Source organism: Erpetoichthys calabaricus, chromosome 15, assembly GCF_900747795.2.
Source record: "Erpetoichthys calabaricus chromosome 15, fErpCal1.3, whole genome shotgun sequence".
In the NCBI taxonomy this organism is placed as follows: Eukaryota; Metazoa; Chordata; class Cladistia; order Polypteriformes; family Polypteridae; genus Erpetoichthys; species Erpetoichthys calabaricus.
In genome coordinates, this window is record NC_041408.2 from 57,031,594 (window position 1) to 57,045,201 (window position 13,608).

Sequence of the window (13,608 nt, forward strand, 5' to 3'; positions counted from 1 at the left end):
TGTGTACCCTAGAGAAAAGCCAAGCAAAATGACACCTTTTATTGGCTAGCTAAAAAGATTACAATATGCGAGCTTTCGAGGCAACTCAGGCCCCTTCTTCAGGCAAGATGTAATCAGTACATCTTGCCTGAAGAAGGGGCCGGAATTGCCTCGAAAGCTTGCATATTGTAATCTTTTTAGTTAGCCAATAAAAGGTGTTATGTTGCTTGGCTTTTCTCTACATTCATAATGGCTAAAACGGTACAACACCCTAGTACTGTGTACCCTAGGAAAGAAAAAATCTTTAAGTGGGTCATCTTCAATGTTAAAAATTAACAGACCTCTCCAGCCTAAGATTCACTTAGGAGGAGAGGAGAACAATGTATAGTTAAGATCTTTTGATCAGATAAATGTCCAACAGTCTTCGAGGTTTTTGATGAGTTGTAAAATATGAATCTGTAATTAAATCAACACTTATAAACATTGAACAATCACAATTCACATTTTATGTAGCCCTTCATGTATATTTCAGTCACAAAATCTTAGTGAGTCGGAGGCAGTGACACCCATTTTTTTGCATCAGTTTACAAGGTTCAACACTCATTTTGAAGGTTTATTGAACCCTAAATTCTGAATCTTCAATTAGCTATTTTTTTTTAATTTAAGGTTTGTTTTTATTGTTATTTGCTTTTTGTGGCGTTTTTTGCTGCCATTTTGGTTAATTACAATCACCACTCTTTTGTCTTCATAAAGGCAGCTCCCATGATGTTGGGGGCATTCCCCTAGAGGTTGTGGCTCACATTAAAAATGCAACAAGTTTGAAAGATTACTCATAACATCATTTCCCTATCCAAGTTTATGGATTCCAAGAATGCTTTTTGATACTTGATTTTCTGATTACTTTTTTTTGGTTTCACCTTTTGCCTGATTACGATTTTTGTTTTGTGTTTTGGCTTTGACATTGTGCTGCAGATCTTACAGTTTTGACCCTTTTTCTAACCCTTACTATGTTTTTTCCCCCACTTTTACTACAAATAAAACCTTGTACTTCTAACTTGCTATCCCAGGACTCTAAGTAATATAGTGTGACTCCCCCTGTGACTCAGTCAGGCTGGTTTATGACTCGCTCCATTGGTCTAGAGTTAAAGGGGCGGACTCTGTGTGTGTGAGAGCTGAGAACCAATGAACACTCAACTGGAAATCCAATGTATACTGTATGATACAGCTACAAGGAATCAGGAATACAGGTCTTTTGGACCTCACAAACAGAAGAGAGGTTTGTCTGTCTGATGTCTTGTGCTTTATGTACCACGATAGAATGAAAAGAAGAATGAATGAGGGCAAAATTGTGGCTATACACTGTCTAGGTAGTACAGATTCAGTCATCTCCTTCTGAGCAATGGATCTTTTTTCTTTGCTGCTAACTGACTACCCCTCCAACTCCTCTAATTCCTCTACCCTAGTAGCATCTGCTCTATTAGCAGTGCCCACTCTTGGATGTGCTCCAAGTTTGCTCATTTTTGGCTGGTGTGTTGCTGCTAACTAGCTCACTATCTTCCCTTTGTTATATGAAATTAATTTTGGAGCTTTTCAATTAGATTAGATAGAAATGTATTTGACCCAGGAGGAGTTTTACAGAAGCTCACTCAATAGATAGATAGATAGATAGATAGATAGATAGATAGATAGATAGATAGATAGATAGATAGATAGATAGATAGATAGATAGATAGATAGATAGATAGATAGATATGTGAAAGGCATGATAGATAGATAGATAGATAGATAGATAGATAGATAGATAGATAGATAGATAGATAGATAGATAGATAGATAGATAGATAGATAGATAGATAGATAGATAGATAGATAGATAGATAGATAGATAGAGTGTTCTCCATAATGTTTGGGACAAAAACACATTTTTCTTTGATTTACCCCTCTGTTCTACAGTTTAAAATTACAAATCAAACAATTAAGATGGGATTAAAGTGCACCTTGCAGATTTTCATTTAAGGGGATCTGCAGACACTTCAGTCAAGCAATGCAGAAATGACAACATTTTTTCAAATTGATCCCTCCATTTAAAGGCACTAGAATGTTTGGACACTATAATGGCAGGTCTATTAAAGCTGTTGTCATATTTAGGTCTTTGTCACATATCCCATTCATGCAATGACTGCTTGAAGTATGTGATTCACAGACATCACCAGGTGCTGAGGGTCTTCTCTGGTTATGCTCTGCCAAGCCTTTAATCTAGCCATCTTCAGCTATTGCTTGTTTCAGTGGCTTGTCCCCTTACATTTTCTCTTCAGCATATGGAAGGCCTACTCAATTGAATTTAACTCATGTGACTGGCTTGGCCATTCAAGAATTTTCCATTTTTTTAGCTTTGAAAAACTCCTGGGTTGCCTCAGCAGTATGTTTGGCTCATTATCTTGTGTAAAATGAAGTGCCGTTCCAATGAGTTTGGAGACATTTAGATGTTTCTGTACAGCTGCATGTTTGGCTCAATGAGATTGGAGGCATTTACTGAACTTGAGCAGATCAGATGTTTCTACACACCTCAGAATTAATTGTGTCACTGCCATCAGCATTTCCATCATCAATGAAGAGAAGTGTACCAGGATCTGTGGCAGCCATACATGCCCAAGCCATAACATCCCACCTCCATATTTAACAGATTAGATGGTCTGCTTTAGATCTTGGGCAGTTCCTTTTGGTCTCCACACTTTGCTCTTGCCATCACTCTGATCAGGTTCATCATTGTCTTGTCTGTCCACAAGACCTTTTTCTATAATTCTGCAGACTCTTTGAAGTCCTTTTCACAAACTGTACTCTGGCTGTCATGTTTTTGTGGTTTAATAGTAATTTGAATCTTGCATATGACCTCTGTATTTCTGTTCATGAAGTCTTTTGCTGATGGTCGTCTCTAACACATACACATCGGCCCCCTGAGGACTTGCATGATCTGTCAGACAGGCGTTTGGGGCTTATTCTTGACCATAGTGAGGATTCTTGTGTCATCAGCAGTGGAGGTCTTCCTTGGCCTACCAGTCCCTTTGTGATTACTGAGCTCACCAGTATGTTCTTTCTTCTTCATGATATTCCAGACAGTTGATTTTGGTTATCCTAAGGTTATACCGAAGTCTATAACAGTGTTTTTCTTGTTTTTCAGCATCATAATGGCTCCTTTGACTTTCACTGACACATCTCTTGTCCTCATGTTGAACAATGGCAACTACACACTCCAAAGTGTGGCAGCAAGCCGAGGTATCTTATAAAACAATAAATCCCACCAGAGGAGTCACAAACACCTGTAACGCCAATTGTCCCAAGCATTATGGTGCCCTGAAATGAGGAGACCATGTAGATAAAGTGTTGTCAGTTCTATATGGTGTGCCAAAAATGTGTGCAAATCCCCTTAAATGAAATATTGCAATGTGCACTTTAACCACGTCTGAATTGTTTGATTCCTAATTTTAAACTCTGGAGTAGAGAGGTAAATGGAGGGCACTGTAGATATACATACACACATTGTAGTCTGAACACAATCAACCACAATCAAAAGGAACCTTCAGTTAAGAGCAGCTCATAGTCATCACAGTAAGCTCATAGTAAGAGCAGGCCATATTAAAGAACAACCTAAAGTCAAGAGCCAACAAGAATCAACATAACATAACATTCTAAAGCTATCTCATTCCAATTTGGGTTCACCGGGCTGCAGAGAAATCCTAGCAACATCAGGTGTAAGGCAGGAAGCAACCATGGACAGTGTGCAAGTCCTTTGGATGGTCCTCTCACATACACAGCCACACAGGATCAAATTGGAATTACAGTTAAATTGCCAACAAACCAAACCTGCACCTTTTTGTGAATGTTGGAGAAAAACTTGCGAAGAAAAGTATACATGTAAACTGCACATAGACAATGTCTCCACAAATCCATAACATTGGATCTGTGCCCCCTTATAATAATGGAAATTCATTAGCTGTTCATAATCAGTAGCAGTGTAAAGTCCGAAGTGTATCAAAATGAAGAACTGGGGCCTTATTTACCAAGCATACCAATTACTCCTGTAAATTACACTAAAAGTTGGACCAATGTAAGAATCTGTCCTACCTCAGAGTAGGGCAAGAACCATCCTAGTTTTATTCCCAGCTAGGAGTAAGAGAATGAACCTCATGATTTTATGGCAGCCAGAGCTGCAAAGTGGAACTCATGATGATATTTTGCAGTCAGGTCAGTCAGTCAGGTTGGGGAGCAAGCACGCACTGGTACAGTGTGCTGTGGCACCCACCACACCCTGAAACAGCTCGGGATCCCAATTTGTAACTCTCCAGGCAGACACATGGTCCAGTCCCACCTTACGGAAATGACCATCTATCTGCTGCAGCCAGGTGTTACGTGCGTGTCCCCTTGGCCTGCTCCAGCCAATTGGGTCCTCAACAATGAGAATCCTGCAAGCCGAATCACCCAGAGACATGGCCGTAGTGTCATAACTCATAACTCACAATTCAGGTAATGTGCCTCATTTGGGACTCTAGGAGAAACCTCTCATTCAACACAAAGTCAAACCAGCAGTACCCAAGGATTCTCTGAAGAGGCACAGTACCAAAGGAGTCCAGTCTTTGTTTCAGGTCACTGGATAGCGTCCATGTCTCACAACAAAGGAAGCACCAGGACTCTTCATCATTTGCAAAGATATCAGCACCACACACCCCTTTCCAGCGACCTCATGACCCCCATGCTCTCCCAGTCCATCTACTGACTTCATAGAAAGAGCCACCAGAGACATGTATGTTGCTGCCTAGGTAAGTAAACCTCTTGACAAGGTCAGCACTCTCTCCGCAGGCAGACACACTGCTGATGGCTGTGCCCAAGAGGTCATTAAACGCCTGGATCTTGGTTTTTATCGAGGACATCGTAAGCCCAGACACTCAGATTCCTCTCTCAGTTTCTCGAGAGCCCCGATCAGAGCCCCCATTGACTCTGTGAAGATCACAGCATCATCAGTAAAGTCAAGATCAGTGAATCTTTCTTCACCATAGCTGCTGGAACCCAGGACCCTGCCCAACACAGAGTCCATGCCAGCATTGAACAGAGTAGGAGCAGAACACACCCCGACGAACTGCAGAATCAACCAGGAAAAACCCAGAAGTTCGGCCTCCACTCTGCACAGCACTCACAGTACCAGTGTACAGGCTGGCCATAATATCCAGCAACTTTGATTCTTTGGAAATTATGATGACACTGTGTAGTTTTCTGCATAGAAATGGAAAGACTGAGACACCCACAATGAACCAGAGTAAAAACAGAAATCAGGCACGTTTTGTTAACAATAAATGATCCACAGTCGTACTTTCAGAAGAATCACCTCACCACTTTTATGGCAGTAGGAAACATCGTATAAAGTAACAGTTACTGAAACTATCCAGGTTATTCTTGCACTGTTTCTGAAGTTGCCTTCACTCTTTCAGTGTCCCTGATCATCTTCCACTGTTCCATGCTGTGCCTTTTTCCATGATCCCCCCTTATCTTCTCCAAGGTTCTATTTACTGTATATAAGGCCCCAGGAACTGCTGCCTGCCTTCTTGAACCTTCCCAGGCTTGTAAAGTATAACATGAAAAGGTTAGTGGAGTGCAGAGCCTAGCGTACCTGCGTGACATTTCACCATTAATCACCCATCCAGCCCCACCTTCAGGGTAATATATTGGCTACAATACAGTTTGAATCCATGTCCACCTGTGTGTTGAAAATGTGATATTGCTTAGAATTTATATATGCGTGTTTGTCCACATTTGGTCTTTATGTATGTGCCGATTTGCATGAATGCAGCTCACTTTAACATTACTTCAGATGCAGTGGCAGTCTACTGTGTGAATCTGCGTATCTGCGTTGGAGGTTATCCCAAGTTTGGTGCAAAATTCAAATAATGGTTGGCTGTGACATATCCAGATCATTGCTGCTGCAATGCTGCATTTTACACTTTAACCAAAGGGGGTGCCACTGAGCCACAAACCCCAGACATAGTCACATCCAAACCAGTCAAAAGTTAAAATATAGTCCCTGTTTTTTTAACAAATTTTATCTTCACAGATAAAATAAAGACAACTAAAGTAAACAGCCCAGATAACAATACTCTTTGTTCCACACTCCTCTTGTCAAGCCTCGTCCACATCCTCCGGACTCTAAATGACGGGTCAAGATGACCCGGCTAGGACATGGTCTGTAGGTCAGACTGGAGTCCCACAAAATAGGGGCCCTATCCCCCTGCAGTGTTCCCTGGTAGCACCCATGAAACCCAACAGGGTTGTATTCCCGAACTCCAATTCCCGTGATGCCTTGTGGTTATCCTAGGGACATTGCTCTCTGATATATTGGGGGACATAGAACCTGGATGCTGGTGTCTCTCTTGGTCCTCCTAACATACCGGCCTCCCAGCTAGGTAAAGATTCTTTATCATGGTGTCCCATGCGGGCAATGAATCACCGTCTGAGACTCCCGTCCATCTCCTGCAGCACTCACAATACTTAATATTAACAGCTCTTTCATTTCAGCTGAGGACAAATGGCTTCTTCTTGTAGATGGAGCAATTATATAACTGCAAGATTTATTACAAATACTCTGTCAAATTAATATCTTTTTTTGTCCAGCATTTCCAAGACATTCAGCCTTTCCAGGGATGTGTGTGCTGATCTCCGCATGAACACCATCATTTGCCAGCTCATGAGCTCTCCTAAATCCTGATGAAGTTAGGAGCAGTTCCTTACATTAGGAAAACTGAGTGGGGACCAATTTATATCACTCTGAGTGCATTATGTCTGTTTTCCTACTCTGAAACACTTAGTCTTTTTTTGAGAGCAAGTTGAGCAAATCATATTGTAACTCATAAGACAGAGAGTCAAAAGAAATGTTGGGGTCATGGAGGAATCCCGGTTTAATTGAATAAATGCCCGCAGGACAGAAAAGGCACTTGGGTGCCACAGACCAGGTCTGAAAGACTGAAGGAAGTGATGTCATGCATCACCCTGGGACTTCTTGTCCACTCTAAGAAAACTTCTTCATAGTGCAAGCATTCGTACAAGTGAAAGCCACAAACAGGAATTACATTTATAAATTTAAAGCTCACCATGATAATATATACATCTTCTTAATTAGTGCCAAAACATAACATTGTTTTGTATTGCTTAACCAGAATCTGAAAAAAAAGTTACACATCTGATCTGCCAGTCGTCATTACATAATTACCATTTGGCTCTTATTTCAAGTGACTCATGACATTGCATGATATCATATCTGCTGCCTCACTTGAGCATTTCCTTTGGTTCCCACAGCCTTATTGAGCGAAGCTCAGATCCAAATGTCTTTTCACATCCCTGCCAGGGAGTTCCTGCAATAAGGAAGACTATAAAGGCTCAGACGCTTCCTGTCTGGAGATGATTCCCCTGACCACCCAACCCTCATCTAAAAAAAATAAAAACACACACACACACACACAAACAACCAGAAAATCCCCGTCCCCTAAAAAACCCCAAACAAAAACACACACACACACCCAAAAGATAGATGCCTTTTCCTGAGACAAAAGAGCTGTATAGTGGGCTGGCCATCTCACTCTCGACATCACACAAGCAATACTGAGAATACACGGAGGGACTTCCATGAGAGGGAGAACATGGGGCAGTGATTTAAAAAAAGTCTAATAAGGGCAGCCAATCAGTATTGAGCATATCCTTTATGTTTATGAGCACCGTGGTCAAGCTAAAGTTGCTGAGGACTGATAAAGGTGCCCTGCTTGAAGAAGGACTATCTGATACCTGGAAGTCAGTTTGTTTATTTTTGTACAGTGAAGTCATTCACTGCCCGGTGATAATGCTTAGTATAATTATTAATATTTTTTGTAGATGATGTGGTCCTGCTGGCTTCATCAGGTTGTGACCTTAGACACTCACTCACTGGGGTGATTTGCAGCCAGGTGTGAAGCAGCCATGATGAGGATCACTATCTCCAAGTCCAAGGTCATGGTTCTCAGCCAGAAAAGATTGGATTGCCCTCTTCAGGTTTGGGATGAGGTGCTGTCTGTGGCAGAGGAGCTTAAGTATCTTGGAGTCTTGTTCATGAGTGAGTGAAGAAAGGAGTGGGAAATGAACAGGCAGATCAAAGCTGCATATACAATCATGCAAGCATTGTACTGGTCAGTTGCGGTAAATAGAGATTTACTGGTCAATCTTTGTTCCTACACTCACCTATGGTCACAACCCAAAATGTGACCAAAAGAACTATATTGTGGATCGAAACAACAGAAATGAGCTTTCCTTTGCATGATGTCTGGACTCAGATGTAGAGGGAGGGTGAGTAGTACAGACATTCGAGAGGAGCTTAAAGTAGAGTCATTGCTCTACCACATCTAAAGGATCAATTTGAGGTGGTTCGGGCATCTGATTAGGATGCCTCCTCAATGCCTCCCTGGGGAAGTGTTTCAGGTGTGTTTAAATGGGAGAAGACATGCAGGAGAGATTATATCACTTGGCTGGACTGGGAATGCCTCCGTTTCCCCCCAGAGGAGTTTCAAGAGATGGTGTGGGAAAGTTGTGTCCGGGCATCATTGCTTAGACTGCTGGACCTGGTCCAGGATAAGCATTTTAAAACGGATGGATTAATGGATGAATTGGATCGGATGAAGATTGAATCACACAGGATTGAATTTGGATTTTTTGACAAGGATCAACAAAGACTCTTTAATGTTAAATTGAAAACAGATCTCTGCAAAGTGATCTAAAATTATTACAAACATAATAGTTGATCACATATCTGTAAGTATTCACCCCCTTCATTATGACAACCCTAAATTATCATCAGTGCAGCAAATTGATTTAGGTTTGCTCATGAGTGAGGAAAAAAGGGAGTGGGAGCTCAACAGGCAGACTGGAGCATAATCCGCAGTCATGCAGACATTATATCGGTCAGTTCTAGTAAAGAGGGTGAAACTCTTGATTTAATGGTCGATCTGTGTTCCTACAGTCACCCATGGTCACAACCTAGTCTGTGGATACATGCGGTGTGTCTGGGCTCAGATTAAGAGATTGGGTGAGGAGCACAGACATCTGAGAGGAGCTCGAAGTAGAGCATCTGCTCTACCGCATTGAAAAGATCCATTTGAGTAGGTTCAGGAATCTAAATTGAGACGCCTCTTTGATACCTCCCGTGGGAAGTGTTTCGAGGATATCCAAATGGGAGAAGACCACATGGCAGACCCAGGAAATGCTCAGCAGGCAGATCAGAGCAGTATCATCAAACATGTGGATATTGTACCAGTCAGTTGTGGTGAAGATTTCTTGTTGATCTGTGTTCTCACCCTCACCTATGGTCATGAGCTTTGGGTACTGACTCGAATGAACTAAACTGTGGATGCAAGCAGTGTGTCTGGGCTCAGATTTAGAGAAGGGGTGAGAAGTACAGACATTCAGGAGGAGTTCAAATTAGATCCACTGATCCTCTGCATCGAAAGGAGCCTGTTGAGGTGGCTTGGGTATCTGCTTCCTAGATACCTTCCTGGAGTGGTGTTGCAGGCATGTTCAGCTAGAAAGAGACTTCAGGGCAGACCCAAGATATTCTGGAGAGATTATATCTCTTGGTTGTCTTGGGAATGTCTTGGTATCCCCCTGGATTTGGAGGAGGTAACGAGAAAAGGGGACATCTGGCATCTTTGCTAAGACTGCTGTCTCCATGACTGGACCTGGAAAAAATGGATGGATGAATATTAATCCTTTATGCATATGTTTCAGATATACAGTTAAACTGCCATGGTCCCTCCGTATCTCCCTCCCTTTCTTGAATTCAATATTTAATCAGATTCTATAGGTTAACAGACAGCAGCCCCTGGAAGTTCTTTTTATAGTACTTCATTCAACAATATATCTTATCTCATCAAAATTTGCCAAAATGCAAACCTTCATCCACTCTCTGCTGCAATACACACATTCCTTCCTCAGGTGTGCGCACCGAAGCCTGTTTAATAAGGGCATGATGCAGCAAGCTGCAGGTGAGGCCTCTTTTTGTGGACACAAATTGTTTGAGATCAACACAGAGATGTGTCAGATCTTGTACAGTTTGGGCGGATTGTGTGAGTATTTGCTTTATGGTGAAAAGCCGCAATTCCAAAATGCATGAAGGCCTCCAGACAGAAAAAAAATTATGAGTCACTGCTCGGCCGCATGGAGGTATGCCTGCTTTGATTTTTCCCAGCAGTAAGGAAATGGAATGGCTCTCACTTAAAGTCTTTGGAAACAGGTTTATACAAACATGGCTTCATGTCAGCCTGTGGTGGTTTCAAGCAAGGCGGAGAAGTGGAGCGGGGTGGGGAGGCGGGTTGTAAAGAGAGAGACAGAAAGTGAGAGCCCAAGTGGAATGTAAAAAAGATTTCCCTGGCCATATTCCCACTAATGCTTGGAAAAAGTAACCCTGCACCACATTTGAATCAGCACCTAGGTGGTAAAAACTGCATTTGTGGCTTTTTCTTTGTATACTTAGCAGCAGTTTAATGAACATTTGTGCATGCCAGTCTAGTGCTATATTCTTCTTAACTTTGCTAAGTATCTGGAGGTGCTTAATGGATATGCTGAAGATGAAAGTGCCTGACTGACCACAAAAAAACCTGACAGTTCAGAATGCAATTTCAAGACAAGACTACTCAAACTACAGAAACTTCACACACATTTTACCTGTCATATTTTATTACATTTAGGCTTTAATGAGCTGTAAGCATTTCAAACCAAGTACAGCAACACAGAAACGAACAGAAGAGCAAATAGAGAGAAGTCACATAATGGAGACAGCAGATCAATAGCTTCAGTACAAGATTCTGCAGAAAAGGAACAAGATGAGAGGGTGGAGTAAAAAGAAGAGTCCAGATGGGACAGGTCTGTAAAAAAAGGGGTGAGGCAGCAGAAAGAAAAGAAACAAGAGCATTGAAAGAACTTGGCAAAGACAGCCGAGAGCTCACTAGAGAAAACTACAGGATAACAATGATTTGAAAAACTGTTTGGAGTGCTTGACAGGAAATAATAGTCATCTGTCTGTAAAGCTAGTTGGGACATCTGTGGGGAGACAGCATTGAACCATTTGTGAGTTAGACATAGACATTTTGAGGGTAATAATATACTGTACGTCCCTCTGTGGACTGGTCAGAAGCCTCTATAGGTAAATGGTGTAGTTCAGGGATATTTACAGGATTAAAAAAGTAATAATAACTGTAGGCTATTGAGTTCAAATCCCAGGCCTAGTCACTGTATGGAGTCTACATGTTCTTCCAATTTCAGTTTTTTAAAAAAATTTTTAAATTACTTCTATTAACACTGATCTATTTACGAAATGCTTTTGAGAACTCTGAAGGTCTATAAATATATCTACTATATAATAATAAAACGAAGGTCTGTGTGATCAGTCCATCCTGAGCAATCTGACTAGTCAGTTGGGATTTATTGAAGCAGTGAAAGAGCAAATGTGAGCGTGAGACGCACGTGGAGGGGAAAAGGAGAGTCGCCTCAAACATGAATTGTATAAAACCGGACAGGAGATGAGAAAGGTGTCTTGAAAATAATGACAGTGTCTGAGAAGCAGTCTTTATGGGAGTACACAAGAGAAAGGGAGTGCCGGTGAAGAGAGGTTCAGACACATGTGGATACAGAGAAAAGGCACTGAAAGTACATGAAGGGCAAGAGATATGAAAATTTTTTAAAATTATTCTATATTACCTGTCTTCGACAGGCAGGGCTGTCTTAACAGCATTATAGGCGCCCGGGCAAAGCAGTGGACTGGGGCCCCTACCTACACAACCACTCACCAAGTCACAACATACATAGATTAGCATGGGGCCATTATGCTCGTTGGCCCCCCGTGCAACTGCCCAGCGTGCCTGTGCATTAAGGCGGCTCTGTCGACAAGTATACAAGGGTGGGCAAAAGTAGTTTTACAGTTGTGAGTATGTGAGGCCGGCAATTTGAGCCCTTATGAGATTGTACCTAAATGCCCTGTGCTGTTGCGATGTTCTTTGGAGTTAATAAAGCCTAAGAGTTAATAAAGCCATTGTAATAATCATAACCTGCGTGTCTTTTTCTATACAAACAACTGTAAATGTACTTAACTCTGTACCACCAACAACTGATCAAGACACCAAGCAGCCACCTGTGATGATGGAATGAAGGTGGGTGTCTTAGCTGTCCATGAGACAATCTTCATTGAATTCTCTGATACAAAGCCTGAAAACAAAAATCATTGCTTGTCATATTCTCCACTCTTGTCATGGTGAAAGCTTGTTGTAATAAAGGACTTTCATCTTGGAGACATTTGTAAAAGTGATCTTAACTATTCTTTATTTAAGATAGCAATTTCCCTGACTATTAGTGATGTTTATGAGATAAGAAAGGCGAAATTATAATGAAAAAAAATAACATAGGTTGATAATTTATTATGGAAAATTTGTGTTTCAAAGCATAGACATTTTTGAATTCCCAGAACAGTATAAACTTGAAGATTTGCAAAGGAGAGGCCAAGGGTACACCCTTCGGTAAGAAGATGGTCACAGTCCTGCTGAAATGAGTAAGTAGATGATCACACCAACAGATAGTGTTGGGGGACATTACTTTTAAAATTAACTTAGTTACATTACTCATTACTGACAAAAAAAACTAACTAAATATGTTATATAATTACTTACTATGAAATGAAATGTGTTCAAAATAGTATGCTACTCCTATGTTACTTTATCTTGCTTTATATGGAAAACTGCACATTTCACTGGTCAGCATTTGTGATTAAATCCTCAACCCATATCTGAACCTTCATGAAACTGATCAGAAACACAGCCAGATTTAATCATTTCATTGTGTTTTGTAAATACATTTAGTCCTTTACATGCTCGGAAGTGAATAACATCCGTCCCCTTTGTCCATCCCCAACGTGAACCCCTGAAGATTTGCAATATGACAACATCCATCCATCCATCCATTTTCCAACCCGCTGAATCCGAACACAGGGTCACGGGGGTCTGCTGGAGCCAATCCCAGCCAACACAGGGCACAAGGCAGGAACCAATCCCGGGCAGGGTGCCAACCCACCGCAGAATATGACAACAACAACAACGTATTTCTTGTATAGCCAAAAATCAGACTCTGCTTTCAGACAACCGCACCCCAACCCCCAGCTTTGACTCCCTATAAAGACAAGAAAAAACTCCCAAAAAAAAACCAAACCTTTTCTGAAAAATGGAAGACATCTTGAGAAGTGAAATTCAGAGAGAGACCCTCTTTCCAGGTAGGTTGAGTATACAATCCGTATCAAAAAATGGGTTAAATACAACACACAATACAGAACACAAGTCATCCTCTTCACAGAGCTGAATAGCCAATATATCATGGCGACCTCAGAAATTCAACACAACAGTACAAACTACTTTGTTCTTGCATAGGACTGCTCAACAAGTGCAGGTGCAGACTGCCAAGACAACTCTCAAGACAAAATGCAAGAATAGATGATACCACTCATTAAATATAGAACTATCACATATGCGTATACAGATTTGTTAAAATACATCAGAACAAAGTAGAAACTAATAAACATAAATGAAA